General features: G+C 43.6%; 1 long non-coding RNA gene across 1 annotated transcript in view; it reads right to left on the bottom strand.

Annotated features, from left to right (window-relative positions):
* Positions 1-17,143, bottom strand: part of LOC146809740 (uncharacterized) — an 83,594-nt gene that overhangs the window by 13,581 nt on the left and 52,870 nt on the right. The window contains exon 2 of the long non-coding RNA XR_014965585.1: positions 11,644-11,924. This is a non-coding gene — a long non-coding RNA (uncharacterized LOC146809740). The remainder of the gene's footprint in view (positions 1-11,643; positions 11,925-17,143) is intronic.

Below are 17,143 nucleotides of genomic sequence, written 5' to 3'. Positions count from 1 at the left end.
GCCTTTTGCCCCCCTGTGCTAAGCCTTTTTTTGGCTATTTGGGGTAGTTCGCGCTTTAGCCCCTGTAACTTTTTGACCACATAAGGTATCCACGCCAAATTTGTGTCCTTGTTTTCCAACATCATGGGGATTCTAAAGGTACCCAGGGTTTGTGGATTCCTCCGGAGGGGACCCAGAAATTAGCCAAAATACCGCTAAACTTTGTTTTTTGGGGGAAAAATGGGAACAAAGGGCTCTGTTTTTTTCCTGCAAATGGTATCAAAAAAGGGGTTGTGGTGCTGAAATCACCATCCTCCCAGCTTTCAGGGACAAGCAGACTTTTGTCAGAAAACCACATTTTTTTACACAGCTTGGGATTTTTGCTATTTTTTTGTGCTTTCAACCTCCTTCCAGTTAATGGTAGAAATGGGTATGAAAGCAATAATGGAGAGCTATACATTTTAGAAAAGGAGACAAAATTCTGAAATCAGCAAGGGGTCATTTGTGTAGATCCTTCAAGGTTTCTTCATAGAAACTAACAGTTAAATATAGGAAACATTGAAAATTTGTTGAAAAAAACAGCCATTTGTGGCAACATTTTCACCTGTAACTTCTTCTGGTTGTGGGGATATATAGGACTTGTAGGTTCAACAAGAACCCGACGAACCCAGAGCCAAAAACTGAGCAACGTCTTGCAATGGTTTTTTATTGTGTACCGGGTATATAGCAATTATTTGGGGAAAATTCATACATGGAAACATTGGTATAATAGACACCTATGTATTTCTGAAATGGGAACAAAATATAGAGTTTAGAAACAGTAGATATTTGCACATTTCCGAAATTGTGAGTACCCATACTAGCATGAGAATTATAGGTCATTTTTCAAAATGACATCTTTTTTACACATTGTCTTTCATTTGGAAGGCAGAAATGCATCGGAAATCAATAGGTAATAACAGTGTTAAACTAAGTAAGAAAAATGGTACCTCACTTGTGTGAAAAATTACCCTTTTTTTGCAAAGTGCCTAGCTGTAGTTTTTTCATCCTAGCTCTGCCTAAAAGTTTATGAAAACTAGACACCCAGGGGAATCCAGTATGGGGAGACTTGACTGGCTCTCACCAGGTTCTGTTACCCAGAATCCCTTGGAAACATAAAAAATTGTCAAAATAAACACATTTTCCTCACATTTCTATGGTGGAAAGTTCTGGAATCTGCGTGGATCCACAAAATTCCACCCACCCGGCGTTCCCCAAAGTCTTCCGAGAAAAATGGTACCTCACTTGTGTGGGTAGGCCTAGTGCTCGCGACAGGAAACGGACAAAAACGCAAGTTGGACACACCACATTTTCACTGCGAAAAATGACCCTTTTTTTGCAAACTGCCTAGCTGTAGTTTTTTAACCCTAGCTCTGCCGGCACCTAGGGAAACCTAGCAAACCTATACATTTTTGAAAACTAGACACCCAGGGAATCCAGGATGGGGTGACTTGACTGGCTCTCATCAGGTTCTGTTACCCAGAATCCCTTGCAAATCTGAAAAATTGTAAAAAAAAACACATTTTCCTCACATTTCTGTGATGGAAGGTTCTGGAATCTGCGGGGCCAGCTGCGCTAGGGCCCAAAATCCACAGGTAGGCACATTGCTAAAAAAACGTCAGAGCCTTGTGCGTTTTCTGCCGCCCTGGGGGGGTAAGGTGAGGGGGGATTGTTAGGCCATTAAAAAGAAACCTTTGTTAGAGCAAACAATACTAGAAGCTGTACGCCCTATTTCACTACTACCATTTGTGGCCAAGATTGCAGAGAAAGTAAACAATAAACAACTGGTAGACCACATCAGTAGGAATGACCTATTGCACTTTGACCAACTCTTACCCCCACTGACCAAGCTAGGAATGTAGGGGCCGAGTCACAGAACTAATCTGAGACAAAATCCTAAACGTACTACTTTTGGTATTCACAGAAGGCATTTAGTAGTAGTAAAGTTAGGATTTTGTCTTAAGTTACGATTTTGTCTTAAGTTAAACTCAAGTTAAACTTAAGTTAAACTTGAGTTTGTCCTAAGTTTTGGTCTTAAGACAAAATCCTAACTTAAGACAAAATCCTAACTCTACTACTACTGAATGCCTTCTGTGAATACCAGAAGTAGTAAGTTTAGGATTTTGTCTCAGATTAGTTCTGTGAATCGGCCAATAGGCATCATTATGGACAACAAGCTAACCATGACGACTCAGGTCAACTCCGTTTCTTCTTCATGCTTCTTCATCCACCATATGCTTCGCAAAATATTTAAATGGCTACCACAAAGCTCAAGACGCACTATCACCCAGGCCCTCATCTCCAGCTGACTGAACTAAGGCAACCCTATCTACCCAGGGATCACAGCTCATCTCCTCCTCCGGCTACAGACCATACAGAATGCGCAGCTAGACGTGTCCTGGATCTCCCTAGATGAACCCACATCACTCCCAGCCTCAGGGAACACCACTGGCTCGCTGTACAGAAAAGATGCCAGTCCAAGCTCCAGACCCATGCATACACGGTCCTACACGACTGCAGACCAGACTACTTGAACCACAACCTGATCTTCTACCAACCCACCAGACACCTCTGCTCCGCATCCATTTCACTAACCCTCAACCCCAGAATCCGACGTAGCAGATGCGGAGGTCGATTCTTCTCCTACCCAGCAGCGAAGACATGGAATGAGCTACGCGTTCATCTATGGATCTCCCCATCTCTTCCAGCGTTCCGAAAGTCCCTGAAGACCTTGCTATTCAGCTAACCAACTGTAACCTGCCAGTGCCCGGATACCATCACAGGTGACCAGAAGTGCTGCTGTAAATTTGTTAGGTGATCTATACAAACAAGATTATAGCTGAAGATACCTTTGAATAATAGATGGGGATTTTAAACTATTAAGAATAAGGATGTGTGTTAAAACATCTTTGAGGCTTTCCTTGAGTTAGCACTGACTTAAGCTATGAATGCTCAGATTTTAAACATAATTACCATAATTCTAATACATACGTTTTACAGATGATTTGTGCTTATTAACCAATGATTGTAAAACATCAATCATTGTGCGTGTCTTGTGTTTTAAGGAACTACGGTGGGGCTCTACTTTATGCATACCAGCTAAAGATGTGAGATACTCTGACAGGTTTGTCTGACTCCTACCATAGCCTGTCTAAACATAACTTAATAATATAACAAAATAATCATAATAGAATATAATAACATAATCATATTTCCTAACCCACTAGAGGGGGGAACCTGCCAGTTCTCATTATCTACAAGCAGATTGTGCAATGTATATTCCCCTTGGGACTAGGATGGTCGGTCTGGGTGTGCCACAGAAAATAAGGAGGTAAAAACAGCCCAATCTAAGATTCTACATTGGACTCAGGGCCAGTTGTATGAAGCCTTGTATGAAGGACCGATTCACAAATTTGGGCCCTTTGTGACTGCAAAAGGGCCTTTTCTTCAGTACAAAACTAAATTGCGGTTTGGTAACATGTTAAGTAAAACGGGTTGCATTTTAAAAAATTGCTTCATTTAAAAGTAATCACAGACAGGAAACAGCCATTACAACGCGGCTGTTTCCACGCAGGGCCTTTACCATGCAGGCAGTGTCATGCATAAACTGTTACCACACATAGCCTTCACCATGCATTGTTTTTACAACGTACGTAGTGAGGGCATATGCTGGTAACAGCACCTGCATGGAAAAGGCTATCGGTGTCGTTAGAGGAGCGAAGAGATCCTTCCGCTTCCTCTTGACCACGTGTGTGCAGTGCCTCACAAGAGATACCTCATCCTGTAAAGGTAAGGGGGATTATTGATTTTATTTTAAAGGATCTGGGGGCCAGGGGACAGACTTAGGGTTTAGGGCGGGGGGCATGTATTTTTTATAAGGGCTGGAGGCTAGGAGGGGGTAGCGCAGGGTTCTAGATTTAGGGTTTAGGGAAGGGTCTGATATTTTTTAACAGGGAGGGGGTCGCGCTGGGCGTCTAGATTTAGGACTTAGGGAAGGGTCGGGTAATTTTAACAGAGCAGGGGTCACACTGGGATCTAGATTTAGGGCTTAGGTACGGGTCTGGTAAATTTTAACTGGGCGAGGGTCATGCTGGGGTCGAGATTAAGGGTTTAGGAAAGAGTCAAGTAATTTACAAAAAAGGCGGGCAGTGGGGGGTCGTGCAGGGGACTAATTTTAGAGATAAGGGCAGGGGTCTGGAATTTTTAAAAGAGGGACAGGTGGGGGAGGCCTGGGAACCGGCTTAGGAACTGAGGGTAGGGGTTAGGGAAACCTTTCATCATGCATAGGCCTTTACCATACATGCTTTACAGCAAAATACATTATAAAAGCATGTGTGGTAAAGGCATGCATTGCAACGGAATGCGTTGTTCCATCATACAACCATCACAGACATGGTGATCTGCTGATTTCAGGAGGACACAATCCCTGTGATGGCTGAGATTTCTAGTGGGTTGCAATTTGCAAACAACTTAATATTCACGAGTTAGGTCAAATTGCGATTCAAAAGTAATTGGTAATTTGTGAACCGACCTATTAGTACCTAGGTTGGTTTGCAAGTTACCACAGTGGTTGAATGTACTCTATAGCTTCTTCCAAACTAAAGTTGAAAAATAGCATTTTAAGTGTACTTAAGCATTTCTAATAGAAAAAAGCACAGCACATATATAGTGCACATTGACTTTGGGGCATGGTCACTCTAGGAACACGTCAACCTTAAATTCTAACATGCTCTACTTTTAAACACTAGGCACCCACACTTGTGTGATGCATGCTTTACTTAGAATTTACTTACTTAATATTTAAAAGTAACACCCTCCTCCATGGTCTGTTATTTTTACTTGCCAAGGTTATCTTTGAAACGGTTACATCTGAACTGGAAGATCATAGAAAAAGCTTTAACATAGAAAACTACAATAACTAAAACCATAACTATTTTTATTTACTAACTATAGGAGCCATTGTATTTGTACTGATTCAAGTATATGAGCCTAATTTTGTGATTCTATTGGCCAGCTCATAGCAATGCACTTTATTTTGCTAAGTCTTTCTGGTTTTAACCCCTTCACTGCTATGCCTTTTGCCCCCCTGTGCTAAGCCTTTTTTTGGCTATTTGGGGTAGTTCGCGCTTTAGCCCCTGTAACTTTTTGACCACATAAGGTATCCACGCCAAATTTGTGTCCTTGTTTTCCAACATCATGGGGATTCTAAAGGTACCCAGGGTTTGTGGATTCCTCCGGAGGGGACCCAGAAATTAGCCAAAATACCGCTAAACTTTGTTTTTTGGGGGAAAAATGGGAACAAAGGGCTCTGTTTTTTTCCTGCAAATGGTTTCAAAAAAGGGGTTGTGGTGCTGAAATCACCATCCTCCCAGCTTTCAGGGACAAGCAGACTTTTGTCAGAAAACCACATTTTTTTACACAGTTTGGGATTTTTGCTATTTTTTTGTGCTTTCAACCTCCTTCCAGTTAATGGTAGAAATGGGTATGAAAGCAATAATGGAGAGCTATACATTTTAGAAAAGGAGACAAAATTCTGAAATCAGCAAGGGGTCATTTGTGTAGATCCTTCAAGGTTTCTTCATAGAAACTAACAGTTAAATATAGGAAACATTGAAAATTTGTTGAAAAAAACAGCCATTTGTGGCAACATTTTCACCTGTAACTTCTTCTGGTTGTGGGGATATATAGGACTTGTAGGTTCAACAAGAACCCGACGAACCCAGAGCCAAAAACTGAGCAACGTCTTGCAATGGTTTTTTATTGTGTACCGGGTATATAGCAATTATTTGGGGAAAATGCATACATGGAAACATTGGTATAATAGACACCTATGTATTTCTGAAATGGGAACAAAATATAGAGTTTAGAAACAGTAGATATTTGCACATTTCCGAAATTGTGAGTACCCATACTAGCATGAGAATTATAGGTCATTTTTCAAAATGACATCTTTTTTACACATTGTCTTTCATTTGGAAGGCAGAAATGCATCGGAAGTCAATAGGTAATAACAGTGTTAAACTAAGTAAGAAAAATGGTACCTCACTTGTGTGAAAAATTACCCTTTTTTTGCAAAGTGCCTAGCTGTAGTTTTTTCATCCTAGCTCTGCCTATAAGTTTATGAAAACTAGACACCCAGGGGAATCCAGTATGGGGTGACTTGACTGGCTCTCACCAGGTTCTGTTACCCAGAATCCCTTGGAAACATAAAAAATTGTCAAAATAAACACATTTTCCTCACATTTCTGTGGTGGAAAGTTCTGGAATCTGCGTGGATCCACAAAATTCCACCCACCCGGCGTTCCCCAAAGTCTTCCGAGAAAAATGGTACCTCACTTGTGTGGGTAGGCCTAGTGCTCGCGACAGGAAACGGACCAAAACGCAAGTTGGACACACCACATTTTCACTGCGAAAAATGACCCCTTTTTTGCAAACTGCCTAGCTGTAGTTTTTTAACCCTAGCTCTGCCGGCACCTAGGGAAACCTAGCAAACCTATACATTTTTGAAAACTAGACACCCAGGGAATCCAGGATGGGGTGACTTGACTGGCTCTCATCAGGTTCTGTTACCCAGAATCCCTTGCAAATCTGAAAAATTGTAAAAAAAAACACATTTTCCTCACATTTCTGTGATGGAAGGTTCTGGAATCTGCGGGGCCAGCTGCGCTAGGGCCCAAAATCCACAGGTAGGCACATTGCTAAAAAAAAAGTCAGAGCCTTGTGGGTTTTCTGCCGCCCTGGGGGGGTAAGGTGAGGGGGGATCGCCCCCGATATGCCCCCAAGGGGGGCAGAAAGACTGTGGCTATTTTTTGTGGGGGTGGGGGCATTGGTATGACCATTTTGGGCAGCCTCCACCCCCACACAAAAAAGAAGCCAGCGTAATCGCTGGCACCTAGTGGGCTTTCTGCCCCCCCAGGTGGCAGATCAGGGGCCACTGCCCCCATCTGCCCTCCTGGGGGCAGACAGACTGGAATTTCTCTGGGGGTGGGGTGGGGGTATTGTCATGCCCATTTTGAGCAGCCCCTACCCCTACACGAATAAAAAAAATATCCCTGTAATGGTGGCGGGGTGGGGGCATTGGCGTGTCAATTTCGGGCAGCCCCCACCCTACAAAAAATTGTGCAACAAAAATCCCTGGCATTTAGTGGGCTTTCTGCCCCCCTGGGGGGCAGAAAGGCTGTAATTGTGGCGGGGGTGGGGGCATGATAAAAACAAATGCGCCAAAAAAAATCCCTAGGGTTTAGTGGGCTTTCTGCCCCCCCCCCCGGGAGACAGAAAGACTGAAGTATGTCCATTTGTTTATGGGGGAGCAAAGGCCTGGTCACTTGGCCCCTGCTTCTGTTTAATTGTATTTGGCTCAGGGGGGTGAGGTCCCTGGGGCTTGAAGGCCAATCCTACGCCACGAAATAACAATGAAATTATTGTTGCGAAAACTGTGCATGGCGGGGGCGGTGGTTTAAGTTACCTTAGGGCACGAGTTATAGTTACTTAAGATAACTATTACTGGTGAATTTCTGTGGTTTTCAGAGTTTAAAATGTTACGTTGAAACTGAGCATTTCACCTAACTATAACGGTACTTTAACCTTTGGCTTCTTCAGTGAATGTCAGTAGTGGCCAGTGTCTTCGAAGAGTGGCGAGGTTTGTGGATGCAGGAGGGGAGGGGGATGGATGACACAAATAAACAAAACAAAAATAAAACTTATTGCCACATCTACAGATTGGCCACATAGTAGTCTTCTAAGCTCCAGTCATGAGCTTAAACAGTCATGTGCACTTAGAATGTTCTCTACTGGGCTGTGTTGAACAGCCCGGTGGAGAACATGCTCAGCCTCCCAGGTACTGCCAAAGCGGCCAAACAGGCCGCTAAGACTAGTCACAACACTACTCATGTACTGTCGTAATTAGCTGGGAGATTCCGTGGGCCTAAGTACTTCCGGTGCGGCAGAGTGAGGACGGAGGAGAGACATGCGGCGGCGTAGAAGAAGAAGCTACGTTTATTTCTTATTTTCTTTCATCCCTCCCATCATCCCCATTGCGAGGCAGCCGCCACTGCTCTCATGTTGCTGGTGGCAGAATGAAAGCAGCGTCAGGATTGGCCTGAGTGCCGTGAATTTGCGCTCCCAGTTAGACTGGAAGCCTGTGCTTGCTGTCTCCAACACAGCTTGAGTTAGAGGCAGCTTCAGTCAGCATGATGATTTGACCGGCCTGAGAACGCCGGGCAAACCGTCATGCACAGTGATACGAGTGCAAAACACTTCCTCTCGTGCCTTCCCCTCACTCCCTGAGCCCCCCCTTCTACCCAGCGATGGCCACGCCCCAAAACTAGGCCGCTAGAAAGGAAAAAAAGGATAAAATGGTATATTATCCCTTTATTTATCATGTTCTAAGGCTGCTGGCAGGGGGAGCGACACTCCTCCGCCATAGCGGGGGAGGTGCTGCTGGTGAATATATATATATAGATGAAGGAAGAGAGTGCTTTGTGTGATTTAGTGTAAATCTGTTCAGTAACATTGTACATATTACATTGAGAAGGATTCGTTGACTTGACAGAGCTCATGTTGAGATCTGATTGGCTGCCACCACATCAACAAAATATGGCAGCAGCCATCTTGGGACTCCGGACTCAATCCTGAGTCCTTAGAAAAATGTTAAAAAAAGACATTAGGGGGCCGGGTAGGGATACCATGACTACATAGGCATGATGGTCGGGTCAAAAATCTTTTTTCTTAATTTTGTCACAAATTTGTGGAGGATCTGCATATCCGCTGTAAAATAAAAGTGTAGACTCCCCGGAGTTTCAGAAAACAAATACCTCAGGATAGGAAACTGCCCAGGGGGCTGGCACTTTTTTTTTTTTTCTAAGGGACCCCATCATTTTAATGAAGAGGAGGGGGGTCGCGCATCAGCCATTAGATGGCCCATGCCCTGGTGCCGGTTTAGGGACAGTGTCCCGGGGAGCCCAACCTCGGGACACCATCTATTTCCTTGTCCGAGAGCGCAGGCAGGGAAAGAGTAAGGTGCTCCACCTGGCAGGCACACAAAACAGCTCCCACGAGGTGGGAGCACAAATCTTTTCCCTGCCCACACAATCTGGCAGGGAAAAATACAGAATGGCTCCCACCCGCGAGAGTAAAAGGAAACTGTCCCTGCAGGGTTCGTGTGATGGGTGCAAGAAGGGGAGCCGGCAGGGCTGCAGGGGCCTTGTGCCTCCCCCTATAGGCCAAAACAGGTTCTGAGGACCCCCAGCAACATTAGGAAAAAAACTGTAAGTCTTCAGGGTCATTGAGTTCATGACCCCAGGAGAACTTAACATATTTTTAACTGACATCTTCACATAACTATTCATAAACAAAAAAGGAAGCAGGAGCTCTGGGTAGTTTCCAGGTTTTAGGTGGAGAGCAGCTCCTTTCTATGAAACACATCACAATGCCACTAACATACTTGCTCACCTCAAATGTCTATTTTTTTAGGAGAGTATTTTATATATACACATACTTTTGTGTAAATATACATATAATAAAATTATTGTGCACTGATTTTTTAAATAAATCACAACTAACTCTAACTCCACAACCCTTAAAAATCTTTAAAATAGAAAAACCCAAAACAATTATTTAAATAAAAAATGTGTTAGTAGTTAATAAGATGGGAATATCACAAATTAATATATTAAATCTCAAAAAAATGTAATAAATATTTTAAGTGTCAATAATATTTTTTCTTAAACTAAGAAAATGTGGCAATATTTTGTAAACACAATATTTTGACTAAGGTATGCTAGTTAATATTTTGAAGTCAATATTCAGGTACCAAAGTTTCTATAAACTATTACTATTTTTGGAAACTGTAAAAGAAACAAACATAGCACTCAAACCTTTTGTTGATGCCATTTGTTGGGAAAACACATACTTTTTTTACCAAAATGTTGTCAAATATTTTAGAAAGAAAAACACATTTTGCTACATGTTGGCTATTTTCACTGTTCCCTCTGAGGGAAACCACAAACCATGGGTATTAGACCTGTCAGCTTTAGGATGGCATTTGGCACTCCTGGGGGGTGGGAAGGGAGGGTGGGGGGATTGTTGTTGACGACAGCAGTTGTCACTGTTTCTGTCATCTGTAGGCTATAGTTCTAGGCCTAGACGACCTATTAGGTATAATATCAGTACCGGTTGACCTGTTTATCATTGTATTTTGGAGTGACCCAGATCCTGGAATGCACTCACAGCAATAGAAGACCCTAAACAGGAACAAAGTGTTAGGCACTGATGATACTGAGAATACAGAATTATCCAATGTATGGATATTTGTAAAACCAACAACATTTTGTTTAAAAAAAAAGCTTTAGGGTGGCCTTCCCTCAAACATTTTGCATGCTTGTTTTGTTGGTTTTAGGACTCTAGGCACTTTACCGCTGCTAAGCAGTGCTAAAGTGCATGTGCTCTCCCTAAACATGGTTTGATAGACTTATCCACAACTGGCATATTTAATGTACTTTTAAGTACATAGTAAAGTACACTACATGTGCCTAGGGCTGTAAATACAATTTTACTAGTGGGCTTGCAGCACTAATTGTGCCACTCACTTAAGTGGTCCTTTAAAACATGCCTTAAGCTTGTCACTACACAGAGCCTGTGTGGGCAGTTTACACTGCCATGTCGACTTGCCATTTCAAACCCCTTGCCAAGCCGTAAACCCCCCTACTACACATAAGTCACCCCTAAGGTCGGCCTTAGGTAGCCCAAAGGGCAGGGTGCTGTGTAATTAAAAGGTAGGCCATGTATTGGTAGTGAGAAACCTCCAAATGTTTCACTACTATGAGGCCTACCCGTTCTGTAAGTTAACATTGGGGATTCCTTGTTTTATCCAACAAGTGTAATTCCCAGTTGGAAGGAGGTAGAGCTGTCATTTTTAATACGTATGGAATTGTAATAATAAATACTCTTTAATGGTAAAGTTGAATTTATAGTTATAATTTTAAAACTCCCACTTTTAGAAAGATGCAATTTTTCTACTCTTAGCCCTCTGTACCTGCAGCCTGTCTCCAATACACATCTTCAGTGGGTGACAGCTGGGCTTGCTGCATTCCCTCTAGACATCCACACACAAAGTGAGCTTAGGTGGGCTTGATGGGCCATCCACATTCTGATGAGCCATCATGGGCTGAATGGGAGGGAGGAGCTGGACACAGCCTCACATTTACACCAGAATAGGCTGTGCCCTGTCCCTATACAAAGGACAGTTTAACCTCCTGTAGTTGGGCTGGAGCTAGGGCAGGAAGGGAGGCCCTCTATGCAATTCAAAGCCCTTCTTTGAAGTCTCCCCTACTCCAAAGACACCACTGGGTATAAGAACTGACCTTCTCACCCTGCCATTTCAGTACACTTCCAGACATTTGGATACTCTGCCAGGAAGAAGGACTGATGTACTGCTGAAGGATTGCCACTCTGCTGGACCGCTGTGTTGGAAGAACTGTTTTCTTGCTGTGCTTACCTGCTGTCCTCCTTGCCTTGGTGAAAAAGACTGGACCCACATCACTTGAACCCAGAACAAGAGTGACTCTAAGGGCTTGCTGGCTTGCCTCCTGATTGAAGTCTCAGGGACATAAAAGACTTCGAACTCACCCGCTACAGCACCTGGACTCCTCCATCTGTAAGTCTTGCCCTGCCAAGTGGTGCTAATCCAGTCCTGGGCCTTTGGAAGTGGGTAGAAAGTACTGCTCCAGCAAAAATCCACTCATTGACACTGCTGCACTGCTTGGAACCGGCACATCTCCATCGACGTTGATGAATCGCCACTGCTACGAGGATAAAGTGCATCACATCGCCGATGGCGTGGGACATCGCCTCCATCTCTGACACATCTCTGACATTGCGCCGCTTGGAGCCAACACATCACCTCCATCCTAAGGATAAACAATGACGCATCACCACCTCTGCTCCTCACATCTCCCTCAACATCACGGTCGGCCTAAACATTTGAATTTGACTTGGTCTAGCGTGACCAGATAGCCCCGGTTGACGCTTTATGCTTTTACGCACTACTTTTCAGTTTATTCTTCAAAAATTCATAACTCCGGTTCTACCAATTGGATTTTTGTTGTTTTTGGTCTTGTTTTGTTAATGAAACTAAGCTCTATTTTGCTAACGAGGTGTGATATCTTTTTGTGTGGTGTTTTCACTTTTTTACTGTTCAAGTGTTGAACAAATTCTTTACACATTGCTTCTAAGTTAAGCCTGACTGCTCTGTGCCAAGCTACAAGTGGATGAGAACAGGTTAATTTAGGGTGTGTTTGTGACTAATTATCACTAGGATTGTGGTTCCTGCTTGGGCAGGGTGCATACCTCTGCCAACCAGAAACCCCATTTCTTACAATGGGTACCCCCAAACACGGGGGAAAAGGATGCAGATTTGTCCTGGATATCTGCTGTGGGGAGAACCGTTATGAAGGCTTAAGCATGACTTGCTACTAGTATCTAAAAAAGAGCTCAGCACTAGGTAGAAGACTCTTCAACAAATAGGGGGTTAAATATGGCTCCCGCTTCTCAAACCATCAGTGCTGTCAAGGTAGCTTGAGCAGTCCCCCTCACAGAAAAGAAATTCTTATAAAACAGATAGGAATCTCTCAATAGAGTGGACAGTTCTCAGTTCGCTAGTGGACCAGCTGACTGGCAGGCCGTTCCCAGGGTCTAAATGACCCTGTAAGTTCAAGTCATAAAGCTTGTCAAATGTTGACATAAAGTGAGGCTGAGAAGTGTTATTTTAAGGCATGGTTTGTGACACAGTTTTAGATTAATTTGTATCATAGAGTGGTAGAGCTGCAACAACGTTTTGTTGCCATCTTTGGCTTTGTAAATGTCTGTTTTCACTGGAATGTCATGTAATGTGCTGTTTTTGGCAAGAAACGTAGCAACATTTGTGGAAATCAGTAGAGGACTTACATAATGCAACAGAACAGTAATAACACCATCAAAAAAGCATAGCAGTACAACAGCACATAAAAAACCTAACAAGTAAAAATATTTAAAAAAATACAACACCATTAGAATGCAGCAAAACAATACAATAACAACACAGCAACTGTACAATATAACAGCACAATATACAAACCGTTATGAAACACAAGTGTGAAAACAACACACAACCTGTTTAAGACAACAAAACAAATTCAAAACAACTGGTATTTAACGCAAGAACCATATACAACAAATACAACAATTACACATAATACAAGCAACGGAAAAATACACTAGTAACACATGAAAATAACAATAGAAAATCAATACAACTAAACAACCAAAACAGAACACAGCACTACACCAGCACAACACAAAATACAGTACTACAACACAACACTGCAACAGCAAAAGAGCGTACCAGAAAAACCACACAGCACAACAGCATAGCAAGAAAACAAAAAATCAAATGGGGACAAAAAAAGAGCTCAGAGTGAAAGGTACCCACAAACAACTTCAATTTTTAACATTTAGGCACATACGGTTTGGTCAAGGACAAGCTAAATTCTTTACTTAGGGCACCCGCTAGCTGCCTGTGTTTTAATGCCATTTTTTCGATATGGGGTTTCCATTTCATCCTTTTCTCCATGGTGACACGTAGGTACATAAATGCTTATACTTCCTTTAGTGCCATGCCCTCCATGGTGATTTTTACCCCCTATATGATCGATGTTTATTAAAAATCATGAGCTTTGTTTTGTCTGCATTGATCTTAAGCACTCTAAGTTTGCAGAACTCTTCAAACAGGCCCAGCGCACGCAGTAGTCCGCAAGGGGTCTTAGAGATAATAAGGGTATCATCCGCAAACATAAGAATTGGGACCTTGGAGCCATCAAGGGGCGGGGCATCAGTAGGTGTTAAGGCTAGAAATTTCGCAGCCTCGTTAATAAAAAGGGAGAACAGTGTGGGCTCCAAAACGCACCCTTGGCGCACTCCCTTATCGACCCGGAATGGGTCCGTGATTTTCCCCTGGGCACCCCAACGTATGTGAGCAAAATTGCTCTCGTGAAGGCGCACTAGAAAAGTTAACAAATTAGCCTGCATACCTAGATCCTGCAACACCTCCCACAGTTTGCTACGAGACACTAGAAGAAAAGCCGATTTTAAATCGACAAAAACTGCATATATACTGCCTTCACCGAGCACCACTGTCTGCCAGTATATCAAAATAAATCTAAAATCATGGTCTACAGTACTAATGTGGGCCTGAAAGCCAGCCTGCTGAGGGGTTAAAATGCTATTATCATCGACCATTCCTGAACCTTTCCCAGTACAGGGTGTGCCGCCACCTTCTGGATGGAGTCGATGAGGCAAATGGCCTGGTAATTCACAGGCTGTCCCCCTTCTTGAATACTGGAATACTCTTGGCCCCTTCCACGAATCTGGAATGGGGGCACCTTGGTCCAAACCATTTGCTAGCAGTGTTATATACCTGCACCACCTTTCCCTATCATGTAGAAAAACATCTGCGGGGATACTGTCAATACCAGGGGCTCTTCCCCCGTGATTGCATTGAGGGCAACCATAACTTCTGAGGGTTGGAACCCAAACTTGTCATCTGACTAGGTGTCCTCAATGGAGGTTCAGAGATCCCTGCATCGTCTTCTAAGAACTGTTGAGAGCCATTGATCAGGGGCTACATGATTTTCCGGTGGTGGAGGTTGTGCACCAGCGCCCCATTTTACAAGGGCCCAAAAGTGTTGGAAATTGTTTCTTGTGCATGCTAACCTCGATTCCTGCCACCTTTACTCATCCCATTCTCTTTTTGCTTTACTCTGCGCAGTTCTGTAAGCATTCCTAGCTTCCCTAATAGAGTCCAGATTTTGAATCCTAATGGCTACCCCTAAAGATTTACAGACTCTACTGCATTCTTTATTATACCAGGTTTGTCTCTTTTGCTTAAAGGAACCTTTGGTACTACAAGGTTTCTGGAAATAGGTCCATACTTTGTCGGATAGTGAGGCATGGATGGTAGTAATCAGGTCTATTGGCTGGTCCCAATCGCGAAGGCCCTCTAGAGCGTTAAATCCCTCTTTAACTTCTCTGCCAATAGAGGACAGCGCCTCCGGGTCGCTAATTATTTTGGACCATTTGAGTCTCCTCATGTCGTTCCTAACCAATATGTATCTAGTGGTCATCAAGCTTACTGGGCGGGCAGGAACATCCAGTTGCAAAAGGGTAAGAGTTGCAGAGAGTGGATTATGATCACTCTCGTCCATATCAATTAGGGTGTGCCACAGAGGTAGATCAATGATAAGATAATCAATACGACTAGTATGGAACCCATTATTGAATGTATTGGGCCATTTTCTCTCAGAAATGGTTCTACCATTAGCCGCCCTGAGGCCTCTCTCTAAACACAGCGCCTTCAGTTGTATTCCTGCTTCAGTCCAACGTTTTTTTGGATCTACCTCCAATTTAGGAATGCACCAGGCTGCGTCCTCATCCTCTGCAAGGTCACTGTCGTCCCTGTCCATTGGCTCAAAAGTAGTATTAAAATCATAATAACCAAGGATTCACCTGATCTAGCACCCAGGAGCTCATCTAGGGCCTCTACAGTGGATATCGCTAGGGCAATGCTAAATAATGTTCAAAATGTACTTAAGATAATTGCAGATGTAAGCAAAATATTTTGAGACAAGCTTAAAAGTGCAAGATACAGTACAAAAGAGGAAGTATGTTTTTCATTTATTGTCAAGATCATAAAGGTATTTTGCACAAAATTAAAGGTTAACATACTCTCCAAACAAAAACTACAATTATAGCTAACAATGTAAAAAGAATTGTGAAATGAAGAAAGTAAAAGGAGGATAGCTCGGTGTTTTCACCCCCTTTTGCTGCTGCTGTGTTTTGTAGAGGAATATAAGTCATGGGTTTGAGTGCCTGGTGATTCAGCCAATTTTAATTTCATCAGAGACCAATAAAATAGGGGCACGAATGCGGGATACATGGTCGATTGTGCACACATAGCACTTAAGGCAGCAGCTAGAAGTGTGTATTTGCTCGATTGTGCACACATAGCTTTGGCTCACTTCCAAGGTCGACGTTGCACCCCACATGCTCTCTTTCACAATCATGAAATCATTTCTGTCCAAACCCTAAAAGAAGCTCACAATCCCCACTGGCACAACAACCCCACTCCAGGAACATATCCACCATTGACTACATCTTACTTAGTGAAGTGCTGGCAACCAAACTTCATGATTTTGAAGTTGACGATATGGACGAAAGTGTCAAGAATTCCTGTCATGCGAGGGGAGGAAAACACGCCCTTATGTAAACAGGAGAGCTGTTACATAACTCAAGGAAAACACGCCCTTATGTAAACAGGAGAGCTGTTACATAACTCAAGGAAAACACGCCCTTATGTAAACAGGAGAGCTGTTACATAACTCAAGGAAAACACGCCCTTATGTAAACAGGAGAGCTGTTACATAACTCAAGGAAAACACGCCCTATAAAGGGAGGAACCGGGAGGTACAACGCTGTCGGATATTGTGTTTACACCGACGTACCTGCTTAGTGAAGAGCAGTGTTCCGGAGTGGTGCTCCAGTAAGGCAAGAACGGAGGTAGGTCGAGTCGTTACTCCCTGGGCCGTGTCTTGCCCCATCGTCACCTGTGAAGGACCCGGAAGCTCTACCGGATAACCATTGAGCTTCGCTTTTTGACTCGGCTGAGTCAAAGCGCAGTGGCGCTTTTGCTGGTTGGAGTCGTAACTCCCAGCCCGACCAGAGATACAGGGACTGCCAGCTGTAACGCACACCAGGAGGTGTTTGCCGCGTTACAGACTCGGAAGTCCACGGGATCGATCGAGCGGCTGCTCTCGGTTCAGTCTTCTTTGCTTGTGATTGGGGTATCGGTGACGCATCACCAGGAGGTGACTCCGCGTCCCGGTGCAGTCTGAGGAAGAGGTTGAGCGGCTGCTCCCTTCAGGTAAAGACCCCGGCTGGGTGTTTCCCTGACTCCTCAATTCTCCCCAACACTCTTCGTGCCCCTCACAGCCTACCGATTGGCATTGTCGGCCATTTCATTTCTGCCCTCTGTTGGCATACGCCGGGATCGGCGTATATGCAGAGGACGGTTAGGACCATCCGTGCTGTGGGCTGG

Source organism: Triturus cristatus, chromosome 7 (genome assembly GCF_964204655.1).
Source record: "Triturus cristatus chromosome 7, aTriCri1.1, whole genome shotgun sequence".
Taxonomy (NCBI): Eukaryota; Metazoa; Chordata; class Amphibia; order Caudata; family Salamandridae; genus Triturus; species Triturus cristatus.
Note: the sequence above shows the minus strand (reverse complement) of the source record. Positions and strands in the feature narration are given on the sequence as shown.